Source organism: Lissotriton vulgaris, chromosome 10 (assembly GCF_964263255.1).
Source record: "Lissotriton vulgaris chromosome 10, aLisVul1.2, whole genome shotgun sequence".
Classification (NCBI taxonomy): domain Eukaryota; kingdom Metazoa; phylum Chordata; class Amphibia; order Caudata; family Salamandridae; genus Lissotriton; species Lissotriton vulgaris.
The window spans coordinates 352,022,472-352,039,452 of record NC_141698.1 but is presented as its reverse complement, the minus strand read 5'-3'; positions in this window follow the sequence as shown (position 1 = coordinate 352,039,452).

The window sequence follows — 16,981 nt, the reverse complement described above, 5'->3', positions numbered from 1 at the left end:
CACAGGCATACCCTGAATCCTTACATTGGTGTATTCCTGAGTACTAATCTGAAAACCCTAAAAAAAGGAAATGTTTTACACTTTTACTTATAGATTTTAAACTACTTGTACAGGACTGCAGACACTTCTAAAATGATTCTTCTTAATAAAAGCACCTACATTGTATGCTTAGGACCATGTTATAGGAGCAACAGGGAAATCTAAAAGTGCTGATTTAACAGGGTTTCTTATCTATAAAACAATATTTCCTTCAAAAAATGTTGGTAAGGATCACATGGGCATCTTCCCTGCGTTATACTTTCCATGATCCAAACTATGCAACATCAGCTCTAATAAGGACTGTTCATTTATTTACACAGACTAGCTAATAAAAAACTAGCAATGCCCTTGCAAAACTATGTAGCAAGAGAATAACATACAATAATAGTGTTATCACCTTAAGACTTTTAGAACAAAACTACCCACATCTAGTTCCCCTTAAAGGTCAATTAAGGGAACAACAATCTAGACTATTTATCCTGTCATAATTTCATCAAACAGGATGGCCAGTAACATAACATATATACTTATTCATTTTATTAATGCTAACAATGTTTAAAACAGTATTACTGAATAGCCAATTAAATGTCTCATTGCTATTTCACAGACAACTTAGACCGGCTAAAAAATAATTGACAAAAATAGAGAGCAGCATACCTTTTACCTAGCCTTAATTTGTAGAGGAGCTAGCCTCCTTCCCCGATTTTGACAGTAGGAAACCTGAAACAGGTTTCACTTCTGTCAACAGTATCAACCGCTATTTGTAGCAACTGGGCATAAACAAAGTTATAGGAGGTACATAGCACTTTTGAGAGAGCTAAAAAAACATGAATACCCAAACCCCAATCCTTTTAGCAAATGTACAAGTGAAATATGAGGGCACATGAAGTCAAACTAAAGTTCATTGCCTCAGTTTTTTTGCAGTAATCCTCAGACTAAAATCATTAGTGCTGTATAAAAATTAAAGCTATCTGTTAATCAAAGTTCACATATACCATTATATAGTTTTCTATCATATGAGTACATAAAGTTCTTGCTTTTCAAAAAGTTTCAGAGGTCAAAATGTCAAAGCAAACTTTACTCTGGGAGCCATGCTATGCTTCTAAAACTAGAACTGACATTTAACTCTTCCCAAAAGTCCTATTCTGTATTCAAAGGTTCCCTAATTCAAAGTCACCCGTAAGACAGAAGCTGGAATGCAGCCCCATTCCCCTGTTTGTCAGTTAAAAGAATAACTTCTGCTGGTTTTTTATATTTATTTTCAATTGTAAGCAGTGTGCAGTATACCTGTCTAACAATTTAGAAGTCAGCTGTTTGTATTATACCTAAATGTATGCATTTACTGAAGCATAAGGCAGTTTAAAAGCTGCCCTGAATTGCAGAATTTGTTTTTATATTAGTGAATTTTGCCCAATTTCAACTTTGATATTTGGTGCACTTAAAAATGAATATCCTATAATTTTGTTTGCATAATAGTCATCCTCAGAATGTACTCTAGCTAGCCCAGGAATGAAAAATTAGAAATATATCATATATACACTTATAAAAATTAGTTTATTACGCATGTGCAGAGTGATATTTCATATGCAAATTTCATCACTATGCGGAACAACACAACTTAAATTAAATTTTAATGCAAGGAGGTCACAGTATGAGTATTAAACTTTATAAATATTAAAAAACGATTTTAAAAGCACTTATTTTTTAAATAATTTTTTCATAATTAATAAAAAAATGTAATAAAACCAATCATTTTGATAATTTCACATAGGAAAAGCAAGCTTCATTCCTTGCCTATCATATTTAGACACATTCATTCATAAGGCTAAGCACAGAAGCCTAACTTGAAACATGAAAAGTTTTGCTCCACTTTTTAAAAGGACTATTATTTAACATCAGAACCACAAATATGCTTATGTAAAAAGGCCTTAAGAAAGGAAACCCCTACTTTAAAGGTTTTCCTGTTATCCAAAATAATGAACCTCATTTTTGTAACTTTTTAAAACAGCAATCTGAAATGCAGGATTTTACCCCGTGTTTAACTGACAAAATTCTAGCTGAGTCGATATTCCTGTCTCTCCGTGGCAAACAATCAAATCAACGGCTGTTGCTCAGCGGCAGTTAAAACACAGCTGATGGAAAGCCTTTTTTAGTGTTGACATGTAAGTATGGTGGCACTCTATTTAAAACTGAGGCGTTTCAATGCATGTTCTATAATATGTGTTTAGTTCAGCAACATACAATTTACTCAGATGATGTGTTTGGTTGCTTATATCTGATACAATGTATCTAAGGAAAATGTTGTAACATTTTATAATTGTTTATTTATTGCAAAACAAACAATTTCGTTTTTGAGGCCTATTTTATTCCTATTCAATGTGAATTCTAATTTCATCTTTTAAGCATTGGCAGTTTGTACATGTGCATAGTTGCTTGCCTTATCAATTTAATAGTAACATGAAGCTATGTAGCATATGTCATATGGTTCATTTCTGGATATGTATTTAATTTTTATTTAATACTAGCTTACCCGTCGTGCGTTGCTGCGATCTCCGAAGAAAGGAAATTCAAGGAAACTCGTTATGATAACATTCAATTTAAATTGTGTCATTTTTATTGAAACTTATTCATTTTAATATGGAAAACATTTCAAAGTGTCATTTTAATTCTGTTTATTTATTTGAGTGCTTGTGGATACACGATTTTTAGTTTTTCGGTCTGTGAGTACATCAGTATTTGAAAGATTATGAGGGCCCTGGGGGGCCGATATTTTTTAAAAAACTATGCCAGAAACCTTTGTGGGAGTGTACTCAACAACTTCCCAAAGTTTCATTGCGATCGGATGAATGGTGTAGTAATGCATTAAGGACAAAAAGACAGACAGACATACATTGGTTTTTACATATATAGATTAATTAAATTACATTTTGCATAACAGACTGATTTCAGCAAAAAAACACAAACACATTGAGCTCATTCCAGACATATACAGAAGGGGGGGACACATGATACAGCGTGCTTAAGGCTAGCCATTATTTCACAAAGAGCGCAATCGCTATTTACTCACAGAAGTATCACTAAAGGGAAAACCACGAACCACATAGACATTTAAACACACGATTAACCCACAGATCAACACTTAGGACAGAAACAAAGGGCAGCCCACAGACTGTGCTTGAACCAAACCATTTGTAAATACTAGTTGTAAGCCATATTTACAAGAAGAGCTTCTCAATAGTATTCCAAAAGACTGCAAAAAACAGCCCAACATACTGTTTTATTTCCAAGAAGCCAAAATACACTCAATTCACTAGCTTAGTCTGTCAGAACCCCAAAAGATCGCGCTACATTTCTCCAGTTTTTAAAAGTGCGCAAAAAAGGATACTTATTCGTATTATTGTCATATTTTAATTCCATTGGGGTACAGAGTCACCAAGGAAGAAATATGTTTTTTATACCTAAACCTATTTAGGTATTCCCTCAGGGGGAGCCAGCTAACTTTAATTCACATGTCACTATGGTACCTCCAAAAAGCAACACATTCTTCGATGTGTGCTTGAAACAGGCATGACAAAAATATTGCAACATATGCAAATATTATAACCAAAGTAGAACTTAAGGTACTCTTGTACTGTGTGCCGTTCAAATCAATTCAAAACAGAGACAAGTCTCCTGATTACCTGCCTACATAAATTGCAATTTATTTACTACAAATTCCAAATACAAATATTGGCCAATCATACAAATCCAAAGCCACAGTAAGCGTTACTAAACTACCTTACCAATCCTAGGCATCAAAACAAACAGCAAGCGGTGCATCACAACAACCCTTACCAATCACTTGGTGTCCAAATTCCAACTGCCAAGTTCTGAATGACCTAGCAGTCTTTTTTGAGAATACTCACGCCAAAAAGGTTCTCAGTCAGGAGCGGTAAACATCATGTGGAGGATCAAAATTAGGAAGACCAGAAATATACCGGGTTGCAGAGACAGAGAATCCCAGAATCTCCCTGCACAGAGTACCTCCTTAGTAGAATCTTGTACTGTCCTCCAAAGTAGATTTCTGTCTCCTGACAAGATCACTCCCTTAGATAACCACTTCTCTGATGAGCCCCACATTGGGCGCCATTTGAAGAACATAGAAACCTTTTCAGGGTCTCACTGATACTTGCAGCTAGATTCATGAAGCCAAATTGCGATCGCAATAGCTGCGAAAAAGCAATTGCGATCGCAATTTGATGAAAAGGAATTCAAGACAGTGGAAATCCAATAATTGCGAATTCGCTAATAACTTTTTGCGATATCGCAATTAATTTTGCAGAATCCTGGAAGAAGCCCATTTGCGAATCTGAAATTGCGAGAAACCATTGATTCTGCGAATAAAACTGTGAAATCGCAAATCAATCGCGATCGCTATTCATGATAAATCTCAAATTGCCAAAAACCCAAAAATCACATTTTGCGACGCGCAATTTAAGGAGAACCCAAACCAGGTGGTAACCAGTAAGGAAAAAAAATTTATTTGAAAAAAACGTTTCCTAATTAGCAACAGGTGCAGGCCTGACCAAACACACTTAAGGAGATGCAGCTGCAGCCTCAGGACTCTCACAATGCCAGGACTCTACATGGTGGTCAGGCGGCGAAGGCTACAGCGAGCAGCACGGAACAGACGTAGGATCCAGGAGCGGATATTCCACCAGCGGGTCACCCTTCTGGGCCAAACCAGGGAGCAAATATACGCTAAGTACCGCCTGAATGGCCCAATGATCATCAAGCTAATCCAGGACCTAGACCCCCTGATGCAGCACCCAACAAGGAGGACCAATGCCGTGCCCACACATGTCCAGGTATTGTGCAGCCTGCACCTTCTGGCCTCCGGAAGCTTCCAGGGGATAGTTGCAGTTGCAGGGGGGATATCCCAGCCCACCATGTCCCGCTGCCTAAGGAGTTTCCTGGATGCAATGCTGACCCGGCTACACCACCACATCTCAATCCCCACCAGCCAACAGGACTTGGATGTGACGAAGCATCAATTTTACAACGTTGCACAATTTCCACATGTGATAGGATGCATTGACTGTACCCACATCCACATCTGCCCACCAGCACAAACGGAATACATGTACCGCAACCGCAAGTCCTACCACTCCCTCAAAATCCAGATGGTGTGCAATACTAAGACATACATCACGGACATAGTGGCACAGTACCCGGGGAGCACACATGATTCCTTCATATTCCGGCACAGCGGCCTCCACACACGACTGGCCAGGGGCGACTTTGGTGAAGGACACCTACTCGGTAAGTACACTTGCCCCACAATGTTACACTGTGATGATGTAGGTGCGCAGCACAGGCACTCACCCTCTGCTCCTCACATTCAGGTGACAGTGGCTATGCTCTCCGTGAGTACCTCCTCACTCCATACCTCAACCCTGCAACACCACAGCAACGGCGTTACAATGCAGCACACATAAGCACAGGAAATTGCATTGAGAGGACATTTGGCCTTCTGAAGAGCAGATTCCGCATACTTCACAAGACTGGTGGGGCCATCAAATATGAGCCTGAGGTCTGCTGCCGCATTGTGGCCGTGTGTGCAATACTACACAACATTGCTACCAAGCGCCGGATACCTGTAGAGATATCTGGCAGTGAGTCGGAAGGGGACCACCGCCCACCTCCACATGCGCGTCATGCACGCGGGGAAAATCCTGCTGAAGGACACAGACGGCGCAACCACATCACAATGAACTGTTACTAGTGCACCCACTCCCCTCACCAAACACTTCACTCATGCATGACAATGGAAATAATGACTTGAGTCTGATGTAGAATTGTTGAATAAATATTATTGTTGGTTGCACAATAATATGGCATTATTTCAAACAGTAACATTTGAGGAGTATTGTGTCATACCACTCAAGTTTTTGTAGTGGGCATGCTTATGGCAGCAGCATGTCCCTGCCCGATGTACATTAATGTCATTGGCGCCTCCGGCGCGAAGCTCCCAGTCGCCTCTCGACCTCTTCCTCGGGCTGAGCACGTAATGCTGCAGTGGGCCTGCTGCTGCGGCGTGGAACACTAACCTGGGACAAAGACAGGCTGCTGTGACTAGATGTCCCCTCACTTGTGTCATCCCCTCCAGCATGGCCATGGCCAGTTGGCTGCTGAGCCTGCACAGCAGTGGTTACCTGCTCCAGTGCCCGTGCCATGTCCTGACAGCATTGGACCATCTGGAGTTGCATGGCCAAAGACCTACGGGACAACTGGGAAGTGGCGTTTCCAATTACATGATTGGAGCGCGTGTACGCCGAGAGGCGTGTGAGGAGCTGGCGGTGGCGGCGACGGGTGAGGTTTCGCTGGCTAACCATGGCCTCAGTGTTTGGCTCCATAGCTGTGCACATCCGGTCCATCCTGTCGGACAGATGGGCAACATTCCTGCCTGTATTGTGCAGCTGCAGGTGTATAACTGCTAGGTGTCGGGCCTGTAATTGATGCACGCGCAGCATGCGGCGCTCTATTGAGAGCCCTGGCACACGCACGGTCATCCCCCTCCTGCCGGTGCGTGGTGTACTTTGGCGCCGCTCCCTGTCCTGCCTGCTGGGCTGGGTGGGCACAGTAGGTGTGCGTTGTGTCTCTGGTCTTGCAGCTGCTGGTGTTGACGATGCCACTGGCATGGGTCTCACAGCTGAGGATGGTGGTGCGCCTGTTGTAGCTGGCTTTGCAGGTGGTGGTACGCCTACTGGTACTGGTGCTTGGCCAGATGGAGCTGGTTGTGTGGATGTTTCTTCCTCACCCTCAGGATCCTCATGTGTGTCATCAACTTGCAGCCCCACACTGTCGCTGCTGCTGTTATCAGCGCCACCTGTGATGGAAAGTGGACGTTGGTTAATTACATGTATCTTTCACATGTGAGGTTGCTACATGCATGCTGGCTACCATTCCCTGACTGGCTGATGCATTGACTACATTAGGACATGTCTGGCTGCATAGGACTTTTTGTACATTGTGGTCAGACTACATGTCCCACAATGCTATAGAGATGTTCTGGTGTGCATGGGCTGCATGTCTGGGCTTTACTATGGGTAGCTATAGGGTCATGTCCATTGTTAGGGGACAGGGTCGCTGTCCCATGGCCCTTACCTTGGCTGTCTTGGGTGGGTCGGGATGAGCCCAGCCGGGTTACCCCCATGCATGCCTCAGGTTGCAATGTGTCCCCCACACGATCCTCCAATGGGGTGTTGGGAGGGACTGTAGGCTCTCCCCCCTCCTGTAGCAAGGCGCTCACCCAGCCTCTCAGCCACCCTCTCCTTGGCATGACCTCGGAGGTCGTACCACCTCTTTTTGAGATCATCAATAGATCTCTGTGTGACTCCAACAGAGTTCACTTTAGCGTGGATGCGGAACCACAGGCGCCGTTTCTCGGCCTCTGGCACCCTCCTGGAGTCCTTGCCAAAAAGTCTATCATGGTCTTTACAGACTCCATCGATGAGATATTCCAGCTCCTGTTCGGAAAATTTGATTTTGCGCTTTCTCCCTGGTCACAGGGCCCTGCTGCTTCCTGTGACATACCTTTAGTCTGCAGTATCCAAATGCAAACACTGGAGGTGGTTGGAGTGGAGCTTTGAGCAGTGCTGCTTCCTATTCTGCCTCTGTATTCAGAATGAGGGAGGGAACTGCCTGCTTCCTGGTTGTGATGTCATCACTGTGCTCGAAATACGACTTCACGTTTTTGCGATCTGGCTATTAACGAGAACGCAATTTGCGATCTCGCTAATAGCGAGATCGCAATTTCAACATGGGATTTGACCGATTTTGCGATTTTTCAGCGATTTTAGATTATTCGCTATCGGCTTTTGCGGCCGAATACGAATCGCTAATTTTTCTCGCATATTTACATGAATCCCATTATGCGAATTCTAAATTGAGATTCGGTTTTAATCCCAATTTAGAATTCGCAGAATATGGTTTTCATGAATCTGGCAGTTGGTCCTTTTAAACCAACAAAGAAGAAATTGGCACAGAAGCTGTAATATAAAAGCAACATCTTTAATAACCTCAAATGAGGGAGACTACGTCACACAGAAGCCTTAGCAAAGGAATGAGGCAGTCTAAGGAGTACAGAAAATAGGGGCCTTATATATGCTTAGGGTTACATAGTCCAAAAACCACCACTAGGTTTGGGCTCTCAACAGTAAGGCCAAGCCACTGACCAATATAGAACGAAACAAATGCCAATACTGTTCTCTTTACTCTTAGTCTTATTTCTTAATACATACGAATTAAACAACAGGTAGATCCACAACTTGTTGGACAGAATTAATCTATTTTTTTATTCTTTACTTCAGATTCATTGTTTGGTTGAATTTCACCAAATTTATATTATAAACATCTATACAACAAATACAAAAATTGTTTACATTTTCATAAAACAACACCCTCTACATATTCATATTTATTCCATACTCACAATAGTTTCATGCATCAAACATTCAGTCTCACACATACACAAGCCCCGCGAAATATTTACACTTGAATCTTCATTTAAAATATTTACAAAACACCATAGACAATTGATATATATCAAATTTTTCAGAATTTTGAGCACTTTTAAAAGAAGAGTTTTAGTGATGTCATGGCTCAACAAAGATGGTCTACGTGTTTCGAACTCTTAATCAGTTTGGAGTTCTCATCTGGACCGAAGCTCCAATAAAAAGAGCTTTGTGCAGAAAATCTGGACGTTGGACCCTGTGCTTTGAGCAATCCACAAGCATACACTCTTTGTTTATGTGACTGGACCTTGTATCAATGGCCCGCACAGTGTAGAGGGCTGAAATATACTGGCACTCAATGGCAGCCTTTCTGGGATGAACTTGAGATGGGAAACATATTCAACCGGCTTTTCTCGTTGCAGCGAGATGTTGACAGCGCGGACATTGCCGGTGTTCATATGCGCCACGTATATGAACACCAGCAATGTCCACGCTGTCAACATCTCGCTGCAACTATTGTGATTATGAAATGAATATGAATATGTAAAGGGTAAAAACAATGTAAACATTTTTTGTATTTGTTGTATAGATGTTTGAAATGTAAATTTGTTGAAATTTAACCAAACAATGAATCTGAAGTAAAGAATAAAAAAATAGATTAATTCTGTCCAACAAGTTGTGGATCTACCTGTTGTTTAATTTGCATGTATTAAGAAATAATAATAAGAGTAAAGAGAACAGTATTGGCATTTGTTTTGTTCTATATATAGGGTTACATAGTCAGCATAAGACCAAGGGGAGGTCCTGACTCCTGTAAGCATGCAAAATGCCTAATATGGGCATGCAGGATCTGCTTGCTCAACAAAGTGGGAGGAGAGTTACTTCTCCATACAGCAGCAAAAATAGCCTGACAGTTGTAAAAGAGAAGCAGGTGCATTCTACTAGCTAGACCCTTCTGAGCATGTGCAAGACTCTTAAGAGGGAAACAGCACATGGTGAGCACATGGCTAACTAAAATGGCTGACAAAATACAAAACGGCTTTCAGCTCATGCTAATAAATCCCTTCAATCTTTAACAGACCTCTAGATCCAACTCTTCAGTACACTTCTGGACCTGTGATCTCTGCTAGTAAGGACTTTTGTGCTGCTGAAAGGATTTCCACTCTGCTGGCCCACTGCCCAGAAGGACTGCTCCCCCACTTTGCTGCACTGCAACCAGCTGCCCTTTTGCCTGGGTAAGAATGCCTGGAGGTGCGTCTCTAAACCCAGTACTCCAAAGTGACTCCAAGGGCTTTTTGTATGGCCTCTTGTTCAGTGACAGAACATGCTTCCAGCAAAATTGAACCCAGCACATAGACCGGATGCTGCCATCTGTGAGTCCTGCCCTATCAAGAGGTACCAGCCAAGTCCTAGACCCTTGTAAGTGAGCCTAAAGGTGTTCTGCCAGCCCATCTGTGGATTCAGCACAGCTGACACATCTCTTCTGAGGCACAGCGCATCTCCACAGAACCAGTGCATTGCCTTTGCTGCTTGCCGCATCACCTTCGCAGCCAACGCAAATAACCACAGTTGGCACTTTGTGCTTTTTTGCTCTATTTTCATTTATATCTTGATAATTGCCTATCAGCGATTCTACAGGTTTTTTTTTTGTCATTTTGGTCTTGATTTATTTGTTAAAACATACTCTATGTTTCTAAATTGGTGTCAGATTTTTCTTGGGCTGTGTTGTCACTTTATTACTGTTTCAAGTGCTGCATAAATACACATGTCCTCTATGTTAAGCCTGACTGCTCTATTCCAAGTTCTAAAAAGGTTGAGCACAGATTAATTTGGGGTTTGGTTGTGACTTCACCCTAACAAGGATTGCGGTAGCTTCTTGAGCAGAGTTTCAGCCTCTTCAATCAGTAACCCAATTTCTCACACTGCTCAATGTGGTAGAGATTTTCTCAGCTCCGTAGCCCTTGGGACCCACTGGCAACTATCCCACAAAGACTGTTATCTCAAAGGGAGCTTTGATAAGGGGTTTATTGCATTTTGCTACTGGCAACATGCTTCAGACACGATGTGTGTTTGTTCAGGGCCTCTTAGCTGCTACATGTTTGCAGATTTTTTTGGGAGCTTATTTTATATGATGTCTCTCACTGTTGAGGTAGAGCCCCAGGAACCTACCATTCTATCCTCTGGTGGAAGGAGTGCTTTGTTTTCCTGGAGGAGCACCTCATGGCTCACAATGCTAACTGCTCCTTCCTTTCATTCCCCAGGCCGCAAAGGCTCCAAAGGAACTTGCAGGTGGCTGAGGTACTCATTTGTCAGGGCACTTTCAGACAGAACTGTCCAATGAAAATCTATTCTTTAGATCCAAAGCATTTCCACCTTCTACTGTCCTCCAGAGGTTGAGGGAGGCCTGTGCCACTGACCTGGAGACAGAGTCCCATAGGGTACATGCCTAGAGTCCTTTTCAAGAAAAGACTTGTCCACATGAATAATCTTTTCCTCTTCTGCTGTAGTTCCCTCTTCTCTCAAAGTCTTTCTTTTGAGAAGTAATATAGAGGTGGATAATTTTAAAAGGTGGTTGTCGCTGTATAATCCATAGATGCCACACCACTCCTCCACCTCTGACCGAAACATCCTAGGTGCAGTCCATAGACTGTCCCACTCCCCTGCACAGCGTTTGGGGTACTTTCAAAATGGCAGAATTAAGCTGTGGTCTGCAAGAATTTTGCCTGTGGCTGAATTCTGCCCATAAGTTACTGGTTACTGGTTTCTTCCCTACAAGACTTCAAAGGGAGCCCATGGCGCGACTGATACCAAAGTTCTGGCTAGTCCCCTTTTGTTAAAGTGAGAAGGGCATGTCCCAGTTTGTCAGACAATTACTCTACGCAGATTTCTCCTCTGCCTGCTCTGCTATCAGGATAATATTAATACCAACTGTTGGGCTTATTGTCTAGCTGGAATTACTAGCTGGCTATCAGAGCAATTAACTTGGCCCAGGAGGGAATTTCAAAATCCAAATCTCATTGGTGCTCATCAGTAAGATTTTGTTACCTGTTCTAGACACCTCAAAGAAAACAATCATTGTAAGTTTAACACTTGTTTTGGTTTTCCAGGTTTATCAGAATCAATCATGGTGAGGAAGAAGTGCAACAACCAAAAGAAGCAAAAGGACAAAAGATCCCCAGAATCCTGCTATGGCAGTGATCCATGGAGACTACGGCACCAAGAGGAAGTGCAGTGGGGAGAGCTGGAGAGACAGCCGGCAGAACCCCTCCGGCCCAGATGATAATCGTTAAAACTGGAATGTGGGAAAAGTACAAAGGGTGACAGGAGCGCTGTGTGGATCCATACATTTCCTACATGAGCCCCAAACATTGACCGTATAATGCATGACATTTTGACGCAATTGCCATTTTCTTAATGTTTGCACCTGTTCAAGTTCAAGTTCAAAAAGACCTTTATTCGAATTTCATAAAATTCATAAAAGTACCACAGTAAAAAACCTACATTTTCACAACAAAGACAAGTTTATAAAATTCATAAATTGTTAAAAACTAATGTTCGCACCTGTTTGCAATAAGCACTAACCTGCCCCTCAAAGATATGCGGAGGTACTATGCATGACTTTAGTTGACTTGGAATTTTCGTGGACCCCTTGGAATGTTTGAGCTGCCCCCGCTCTGTTATTCCCGCTTACCTGTGTTACCGGGGGTTTTGTGCAATGCAACACAGTATCGTCTAGCGTTGTGCTTGCAACAGCTTTCAACTAAGAAACCCATGTCTCTGCAAAAGTTGATTGACGCTGTCCATGGTGCTGTGCAGCGTTGCTTTGTGTCACATGACTTTCGCAAAAGGCATTTTTAAATCAAGGCAACACTCTTGATTTTAAAGTTCAATGATGATCCTCATCAGGTTCTGCCAAATCTTTTTCAATAGCAATCTACTGAGTGTTTGGTATTTACTATGTTTCATTTGCGCTCATCAGTGCTTTCAGAAGCCAAGAATAAATTAAAAACAAAATTGTCTATTCAGTAAAAGTTTTGATAAAGGAAAAGAGTGCAGCGTCTTTTTTTTTCAACAGGTTTTCTGTTTTTGCTGGCACAGCCATCAGAAAAAAAACTTTCATCTCAGCTCAGTTCCTTTGGCATTCAAGGGCAGCTCAACAAGCTTCACAATAGTGGCTTTGTAAAGATAGTGCAATGAGGGAGATCCAGGCTCTTTTCTAGGAGTGACACTGCTAACAATGTCTTAGCAGAACATTTGAAGTCTCGCAACACTGTGCATATTATCTTTATACCTAGAATCCTTTGCACAATCGCCAACAGTTCTTTTAAATTCTGACAAGACAAAATACATTCCTTTGTAGTACTAGGTAAAAGGGTAAGTTTCAGCTATTGGTACATTATTGTTTCTGTCTGAGTATGATGCATAATTACTTGTCTATACAGGAGGTATCCTTGCTAGAATTCAATGTCTATAATTCCTGAAATGAAAGAATTCTCACTGTTGAATGCTGTGCCATTTTTCTACTGGTGAGTTTAAAGTTTGCTACTTGTATTATTTTTGTGAATACACTGATCAGAAAAGTGAAGGCAACTTCTTAGTGAAACATTAGTAAACCAACAATACTCTCTCCCACAGCTCTATTCCCAAATGTATTAACTCAATCCTAATAACGTATTTGCATGTTAAAAATACATGGCTTCATAGTATTCAGTACTAGGGAAGGTTTTCAGCAGGACAACTGAATGCCTCTTAATTTCTCCGTTAGTGATCATTGGATCTAATGTATTAAATCTGAAACAAAAGAATGTCTAAGTTTCTTAATGTTCATGCCTGAAATTATGGTATTGGATGATGGGACATGATTAACATCTTAAGGTAGATCTAAAATATTAGCCATCTTAGAATGGGGTTTTCATTGTGGTCAATGGGGAACCCTATCACATGTCTACAAATGCTGGTGACAGCTGGAAACCTGCTCTCTGCAGGAGTTTCAGCTAAGTGTGTGCACACTGTGTAATATCAGCTCCTTACTAGGTGACTGCATGAAGGAAACCAATGTTGTGTGGCACACAGGGGCACCATGTGAGTGGAAGATCTGGGGAAGCTGAAATTACAAAGGATGCCGAGGGACTGTGACTGTGATTTAGTATTGTGTGTGTGAAACAAGCTGATAGGATCTTTCCCAGTTACTCATATTAAGATATGCCATATGGAACCTCGAAAAATATGTTTTGTTCAGACGTACAGAATCATTTTAATTCTATTTAGTTAATTTTGACTTCCTTCCTAATGCGTAAATGTCCCATCCCTGAGCTTATCTTGTGGTGCCCTGTCAGGTCTGTTTCTCAGTTCAGGCTCTTTCCTCCTATCATTCTCGGGTTGGTTGCTGCATCCACCCTCTTCACTCATTATTTGATGTGTCCGGTCTGTGATAGGCTTCCTCTTTGTCTCACTGTGTAAGCGCTCAGAGAGCCTTTCTTGGCAAAGGGCCTCTGTCCTATATTCCCCATGGGCTGCACTTTGCTCTTTCGGGGTCTTTTGGCGAATATCTGCTCGGGGGCCTCCTGTAACCACTGATATGACAGGTTCCTCTCTCCCATTCCACCTACATACTTGCTCCTTATGCCTGGCAGGGTTCTTTGATTTCGGGCCGCATCAATATGGATATACCAGGTGAGATGTTCGTCCAGGGGTAGCATCATCATGGCAATCAAGAGTTATAATTGGATCAATTACCACTTATGTCTAGCTGCCACTGTACTATTGGGATCCAACTACCAATTACTCCCCTGTAAGGTTAGCGAACCAGAACAATGGAAGGCTTAATCAAAGAAGTGGTGTGGGCTAGAAACTCAGAACATAAATCAATATCCAGTGAGTGCTATACTTTCACTTGCTATTTCTGGGCTCCTGGTAGCCAGCTTTAATTGCCTTATTCCCCCTAGGCCAACATGGATTTTTGGGTACTGTACAAGCGGAATAAAACTATGCAAGCATCACATGGAGTGGACATTGAGGGGTCACCCTTGTGGAGGAGCACTATGCAAGACCTCTGGTGAATGTTTGCACAGACCTGCACCTTTGGGACACAATACACACATACTTCTGGGGCAGCGTTTTTGCCACAGTCTGCTTCCAAAGTGGGAGCACTACACCCAGACAATAGGGTATTTTTCTACATGATAGGAGTATTGGACTTCTATGTATTTTCTAATAGCTTTGGTCTGAGACCTTTTATTTCACTAGGCACTTCCCTGGTGTACGGGAGCCCTTGGAGGCCCATTTTGAACACTCAAGGTATTCCATGGTGCCTCTGTCACTTTCCCCAGCTCCGCAAGATTAATTGTAGCAGGCAAGGGTATATGCAGAAGAATAAAAACACCCCCACTTTGAACCATATAGCACTGCATGAATGAGTAAACCTGACACGTTTAGGAAGGCTATTAAAATTAGTCTCATAAAGTTTTCTTCCTCCCTAATTCCATTTTTTTTCCTTTCTTTCTTTCTTTCTTTCTTTCTTTCTTTCTTTCTTTCTTTCTTTCTTTCTTTCTTTCTTTCTTTCTTTCTTTCTTTCTTTCTTTCTTTTCTTTCTTTCGTTCTTTCTTTCCATCTGTGCATTTACGCAGTTTAATTTGTATCTCACTTTTTTTCTTTGCTCATTTTGCTCTTTCTCTTTATCTCACCATGCTTGGTTGCACTGCTGCTCCCTAGTCACATATCTGTGTCATGGAATCTTCTTTCTAATTTATTAACTGCTGCTTCCGTCTTAAAGGCAAGTCTCAGATCGAAGTTATTAGAAAGTGAATAGAGATCCATCACTCCTATCCTGTTGATAAATACCCTATTGTCTGGGAGTTGTCCACTCTTGATATTTGGGCCTACTGCTCCTCTCTCAAGTCATACAGACACAACAGTGGTCCCTAGCAAGGAGACACAATAATAACCAACATAAATATAGACCCAGTCAGTTCTATATTGTAGAAGACATGCCCAGCCGGACAGAGGTCTTCAAGTTTTATATTTCAATAAACGTTTTGCGAAACAATAATACACCTTCAACAATTCACTTTCGTGGGGCACAAGCCTGTACCAACCCACGACAGTACATAGACACAGACAACATACACAGAAGGGCTTACAAGGCAAGGCCAAAAAAGTCTCTGTAAAGTTTCAAAATTAAACAGAGAGATTCCAGTGGGTACCATTACATACTTTCGTGTAGTAAATCATTGTACTGGTATATGGTACACAAGGTCGACGACGTTTCGGACCCCCTTACTAAATGCTGGGGTCCATCATCAGGACAGGACAGTAGTTGCCTTATTAAAATTTGAGCCTCTTTAGCCAAAGGGCATAAGGTTAAAGAGCTCACAGGCGAGCTTGAGTTAAAAACGATGGGCCAGGACCGGTAATGAAGTTAGTCATCGGTATGACTTGGTGAATCGGGATTACAAAGATAGTGTGTCAAGGTCCGGGGGCGGCGCGGGCAAATTACCGCAATACCGCTTGCACCTTGCGGTCCGGGAGAAAGTGGGAGCGCCAAGTCGCGCTTAGGTCCTGGATCCAGGGGGTGGCCGGGTTAGTCGGCTGCACCGGGGTTCCTGGTCCTCTCTCAAGTCAGGCTTTTTCAAGGCTCTTAAGAACTCTGGTTAAATACATAACCAATCCTTACGGATTTAACCAGAGTTCTTAAGAGACTTGATAAAAACCTCAGGCTATACAGCCTTGTGGGGGAGAAACTTGTGTCGGCTGTTTTTGATATGCCAACAATGTGAAACATACAATGCAATGGGCTGTTTTTGAAATGGCAACAATGTAAAAGATACAACCGGATGTATTATGACTCAAACAATTGACTTGAGGCTGAATATAGGAAAATAAAATAAAAGGAATCACATCAAGAATAAGAAATACTTGTTTCTTTTTCATTCAACGAAAAAATTTGGATAACTACTGCAAGGAAGTGACCATTGGGTAGATACACTCCATTTTGTAAGAAGGCCTATTTAAATCTACTTAATTTGTCAAGTGGTACCACTGCTGAACCTGGTATCATAAGATTCTCGCTGCACCCTTAGCATCAGGACCAGGAGACTTCATAAGAGTGAGAACGTGAGAGAGGAAAGGGGATGGTAGAGATAAAGTGAAAAGGAAAGGAGAAGAGAAAGTAAAGAAGGCAAGAGAGAGAAAGGATGGATAGAAACAGAGAGGTTGTGCCAGGAAGCAGAGGAAATAGGTCTGGTTTCAGCATTTTGGTCAGGGCTGCTTTTGGTTCCCCAGTCCGACCAAGAGGCACTGTGTTGTAATGTACATATGCTTGTTTCTCTTCCTCATGTTATGACATGGTCGTGTTCTTTTCCACCTCATTTGGTTCCACTGCTTGTCATTCCAAGAGCATTGGAGCTTTGGAGTCTGGAGCAGTTGGATGTGCCTTGAAGAGCTGTTGG